The sequence below is a fragment of the Triticum aestivum genome, chromosome 7D, assembly GCF_018294505.1.
Source record: "Triticum aestivum cultivar Chinese Spring chromosome 7D, IWGSC CS RefSeq v2.1, whole genome shotgun sequence".
Classification (NCBI taxonomy): domain Eukaryota; kingdom Viridiplantae; phylum Streptophyta; class Magnoliopsida; order Poales; family Poaceae; genus Triticum; species Triticum aestivum.
In genome coordinates, this window is record NC_057814.1 from 194,927,747 (window position 1) to 194,933,746 (window position 6,000).

The following is a 6,000-nucleotide window of genomic DNA, read 5'->3' on the forward strand; positions in this document are numbered from 1 at the left end:
GTGACCGAATGTTGTTCTTAGTCCCGGATGAGATCACAAACATGACCAGGAGTCTCGAAATGGCCGAGAGGTAAAGATTCATATATAGGACGATAGTATTCGGACACCGGAAGTGTTCCGGGGGTACCTGGTACGTATCGGGTCACCGAAAGGGGTTCCGGGCACCCCCGAGCAAAGATATGGGCCTTATTGGGCCTAGGGCGGGACAGACCAGCCCCTTGTGGGCTTGTGCGCCCCATATGGGCCGATCTAAGTGGAGAAAGGAAAAGGGGAGGAGGAAAGGAAATAGAGGGAATAGGATTCCCCCTTCCTTTCCCCTCTCCCCTCTTTCCTTCCCCCTTCCGGAGATAAGGAATGGGGGAGGCTGAATTGGAGGAGGCCCCCAAGTAGGATTCCTCCTACTTGGGGTGCCCCAAGGCTGCTCCCCTCCCTCTCCCACCTATATATACATGGGGAGGGGGCGCCTAGAACACACACCAACAATTGTTAGTCGTGTGTGGCGCCCCCCTCCACAGTTTACGCCTCAGGTCATATTCACGTAGTGCTTAGGCGAAGCCCTGCGCGGATTACTTCACCATCACCGTCACCATGCTGTCGTGCTAACGGAACTCTCCCTCGACACTTTGTTGGATCAAGAGTTCGAGGGACGTCATCGAGCTGAACGTGTGCAGAACTCGGAGGTGTCGTACGTTCGGTGCTTGATCGGTCGGACTGAGAAGAAGTTCGACTACATCAACTGCGTTGCCAAACGCTTCCGCTTTCGGTCTACGAGGGTACGTGGACACACTTTCCCCCTCTCGTTTCTATGCATCTCCTAGATAGATCTTGCGTGATCGTAGGAATTTTTTTGAAATTGCATGCTACGTTCCCCAACAACAACAATGAAAGTAACTTAGCAAAGATCAATATGCGAAAGTCGTAGGCATTGGATCAGTGATGGATAATTATGTTGGATGACATTCGTCATGTAACAGCCATAACCTAGGGCGACACAGAACTAGCTCTAATTCATGAATGTAATGTAGGCATGTATTCCGTATATAGTCATACGTGCTTATAATAAGAACTTGCATGACATCTTATGTCCTACCATCCCGTGGCAGCGGGGTCCATAAGGAAATATAAGGGATATCAAGGCCTCCTTGTAACAGAGAACCAGAACAAAGCATTAGCACATAGTGAATACATGAACTCCTCAAACTACTGTAATCACCGGAAAGAATCCCAATTATTGTCACCTTGGGGTATGTGATAACCCACAAGTATAGGGGATCGTTTACAGCCTCTTTCAATAAATAAGAGTGTAGAATACAACGAGGAGCTGAAGGCAGAACAAATATTCCCTCAAGTTCTATCGACCACCGATACAACTCTACGCACACTTGACGTTTGCTTTACCGAAAACAAGTGTGAAACTAGTTTGTAGGAGTGTTGCTGGAACTACTTTGCGAGAATAAAACTAGAAGTACTTTGCAAGATAATAAAAGTTAGGTGTTTAGTAAAAGGGTTTTTGTCAACAAGAAAGTTATTTGTCCCTAGGCAATCGATAACAATTACCGGTAATCATTTTTGTAATTTTATATGAGGGAGAGGCATGAGCTAACATACTTTCTCTACTTGGATCATATGCACTTATGATTGGACCCCTAGCAAGCATCCGCAACTACTAAAGATCATTAAGGTCGTGAAACCCAACCATAGCATTAAGTATCAAGTCCTCTTTACGCCCATACGTCATACCCCACTTACTCGGGTTTAAGCTTCTGTCACTCTCGCAACCCACCATAAGCGAACCATGAACATATTGCAACACCCTACAGCGGCGGCCCCTCACGTTTGCACAAGAACGGAGGGCACCGTAGGACAGCACCATAAATAAAATATACAATCATACCAACCAAGATCACCATCAACCCACAGGACAAAACGGATCTACTCAAACATCATAGGATAGCCAAATATCATTGGGAAATAATATATGTAGTTGAGCACCATGTTTAAGTAGATATTACAGCGGGGAGAAGGGGTGTTACACCAATGCATAGATGGTGAGAGAGTTGGTGTTGACGGTAGCAAGATTGTTGATGTAGATCACCATCCCGATCGTTGCCCCGGCGCCACCGGAAGCGAGGGGGAGAGAGCCCCCCTCCTTCTTCATCTTCCTTGCCCCCCTAGATGGGACGAGAGTTCCCCCTCTGGTCCTTGGTCTCCATGGTGGCGGAGGAGTGGGAGCCCCTCCGAGATTGGATCTCCCTCTCTGTTCTCTTCTGTTTCGCGCTCCCCTGATCTGGCCGAAAAACGTTTCTTATATTCCGGGAGATCCGTAACTCCGATTGTGCTGAGATTTTAACACGTTTTTTCCGGATATAAGCTTCCTTGCGCCCGAAGTAGAGCTCCAACCGCCGTTCGAGGAGGGCAAAACCCACCACCACGCACCAGGGGCCTGGGGCGCGCCCTGGTGTCTTGTGGGCTGTGTGGGCCTCCATTTGCGGTGATTTCAACTCCCAAAAATCACATATATTCCGAAATAATTCTCCGTGAAATTTGATTGCATTTGGACTTCGTTTGATATTGATACTCTGCAATACAAAAAACATGCAGAAAACAGGAACTGGCACTGGGCACTGGATCAATAGGTTAGTCCAATAAATCATATAAAAAGTTGCCAAAAGTATGTAAAAGTTGTATAATATTGGCATGAACAATCAAAAATTATAGATATGACAGAGACGTATCAGTGTGCGGATCATAACCCGTAATAGGTGCATACAACTTGCAAGATAGGATCAAGAACATAAATATATTCATGAAAACATAAAGGGTTCGGATATGAAATCATGGCACTCGGGCCCTAGTGACAAGCATTAAGCATAGCAAAGTCATAGCAAAATCAATCTCAGAACATAGTCAATACGAGGGATCAAGCCCTAACAAAACTAACACGATTACATGATAAATCTCTTCGAACACATCACCTCCAGCAAGCCTACGAAGGAATTACTCAGTTCTGGTGGTGAGCATCATGAAATTGGTTATGGAGGATGGTTGATGATAACGACGGCGTCGAATCCCCCTCTCTGGAGCCCTGAACAAACTCCAAATCAGTCCTCCCAATGAAGAACAGGGGGGTGGTAGCAGCTCCGTATCGTAAAACGTGATGATCCCTTCTGTCTGTTTTTTCTTGGACGAATAGGTACTTATGGAGTTGGAGTTAGGGTTGCGGGAGTTGCCAGTGGCCCACGAGCTTGCCTGGCGCGCCCTGGGGGCGGGGGTGGCGCGCCCCCTGGGCTTGTGGCGCCCCGGTGGCCTCCCTTTTGTATTTCTCTTCGCCAGTATTTTTTATATGTTCTAAAAATATTCTCCGTAAATTTTTAGCTCAATCCGAGAACTTTCATTTCTGCACAGAAGCAATACCATGACAATTCTGCTGAAAACAGTGTCACTCCGGGTTAGTTCCATTCAAATCATGCAAATTACAGTCCAAAACATGAGCAAAAGTGTTTGGAAAAGTAGATACGTTTGGGACGTATCAGAGATGCATAGCAGTGAGAGGGGAGTCTATCTACATAGACTTGTAGACCGAAAGCATTAGCGTATGTAACGCGGTTGATCTCACTACAAAAAAAGCCACATCCATGACATTTTGGGCCGAATGAACTTTTTTCTGTCATGCTAATGACACTTCTATGACGATAATTGTGACAAAACCCGGTATCATCATAGATGTGGTCGGCTCCTACTTCTATGACAAAAAATCATGACAGAAAATGGGCTTTTCGTCCTGGGCTGGCGGGCGACGCAGCTGCATGACATTCTTTGGGCCGTCCATGACGGAAAAACCCATGGTAGAAGCGATGGCGAGGAAAATATCGGGAAGTTCCCGGTTACGGTGGGTAGTCGGGGGCCGAGCGATGCGCGTTTCTCTCGTACACGTATGTGCGTGGGTGCGAGGCGTTGGGCTCTAACTGAACCCGAGCGAGGCGTTCGCCTACTGAACCCGAGCGATTGCACTACAGCCTACGCGTTACTGAACCCGAGCGATCGTTCGATGGCTGTTAACTGAACCCGATCAAGCGATTCCGTCGCTACTGCTGCTAACTGAAGCCGATCGATGCTGCCTATGGACGAACAATGAGCGTTGTTGGGGGAGTTGGATGAACAGTTCCCGGTGGGGGTTGGATGAACAGGACCCCGTGGTGTTGCCTCTGGATGAACAGGACCCCGATCGATCGAGCCGGTTGGGGGTGGATGAACAGGACCCCGTGGAGGCCTGGAGGAACAGGACGACCCCGTGGAGGGCTGGTTGAACAGTAGCCGGTGGAGGCCTGGATGAACAGTAGCCCGTGGAGGAGTGGTAGAACAGGACCCCGTGGAGATGGATGGTTGAACAGTAGTCGGTGGAGGAGCGGTGGAGGCAGGATGAATAGGAGCCCGTGGATGAACAGTCGCAGGTGGAGGCTGGACGAGGTCGACGGTGGATGAACAACCCGTGGAGGCTGGAGGAGGTCGACGGTGGAGATGAAAAGTATCCCATGGAGTCCTGTTTTGCGGTACGCCACACCCCTCCCAATCAACAGGACCCCCGTTTCGACCGTAGCGCTCCAACACAAGTCTGTTTCCTCCGTTTTGCGGTACGCCACACCCCTCCCGATCAACAGGACCCCGTTTCAACCGTAGGAGGTCCAACAGAAGTTCATTTCCTCCGTTTTGCGGTACGCCAGACCCCTCCCGATGAAAAGGATCCCGTTTCGACCGTGGCCGGTCAAACACAAGGCCGTTTCCTCCGTTCTGCGGTACGCCAGGCCTCGTTTCAATCGGCTGTTCCGTCCAAGCCGGTTGGCTCCCGATGAACATGACGACGATGCAGTTTCTCTGTTCCGACCCAGCCATGTACACGAGCCTTGGCCGTATGTATACGCGAGTAGGCGTTTGAGACCCCGCCCGTATGTACGTGCGTGGCCATATTTACTTTCTTGCACCCTGGCCGCTGTACGTACGTGTACACGATATTAACGGGACTGCGTGACATGCTACGTGCGCGTCTCTACTACGACACGTGCTCTTCCTTACATGGCCATGGTTCATCAATGCAGCCTGCAGACAGACCGATCGACCAGTATGTACGTACACGTTCGCGACCAAAATGACAACGCTACGTACGCTACAACCAGGTGGGTCCTGACTGTTAGGCACTTCCTTGCGTGCGAAGATGTAGCTGGTGGGTCCCAGCAGTCAGGGGCGAATCATTTTTTTTGCCCGTAATATGGACGCACTTCCTTCCGTGCGAAGATGTAGCTGGTGGGTCCTAGCAGTCAGGGGGGAAACATTTTTCGTGAAATACAGTGGCCCGTCCCATGGGTCCCTGCTGTCAGGTGGATGAATCATTATTTTCCGTGTAATAAGGAGGCACTTCCTTGCTGCGGCCATGGACCCAGCTGTCAGCCTCTCCACATATAGTACTCTTCCAATGGAAGTCGTTCGTTGACCACATTGACCAAGCCGCGCCGAGCGCACCAAGGCGGTGGACGGCGAGGCCTAGGAAGGGGACGACGCGAGCCGGGGAAGACGCGGCAGTGGATGCCCACGCGGAAACGAGTATGAGGGTTCACTGGTTCGGCTGCGGTGTGAGGCTGCCGTCGCCGCAGGGCCTGGCCAGCGGTGGGAATAGTAGGGGGCGGTGAGGCCTCCGCGGAAGCACAGCTGGCCTCGGGAGGCAGGAGCACGCGGCACAACCGGCGCTGCTTTGGGCGGCTGGAGCAAGAAGACCAAAGGTTGAAGGAACACTACGTCTGTTGGATGGACATCGTATGGTCACTAGAGCTAGAATCGTTCATATTGACTAAGTTGACAAAGCCCTCCATCCCCGTCAACTTAGTAGGACCACAAGTCAGCCTCCCACTATGCTGGGTCCCAGCTAGCAGGAGGAGTATTCATTTTTGTGTGCATAATAAGGAGGCACTTCTTTGCGTGCGAAGATATAGCTGGTGGGTCCAACCTGTC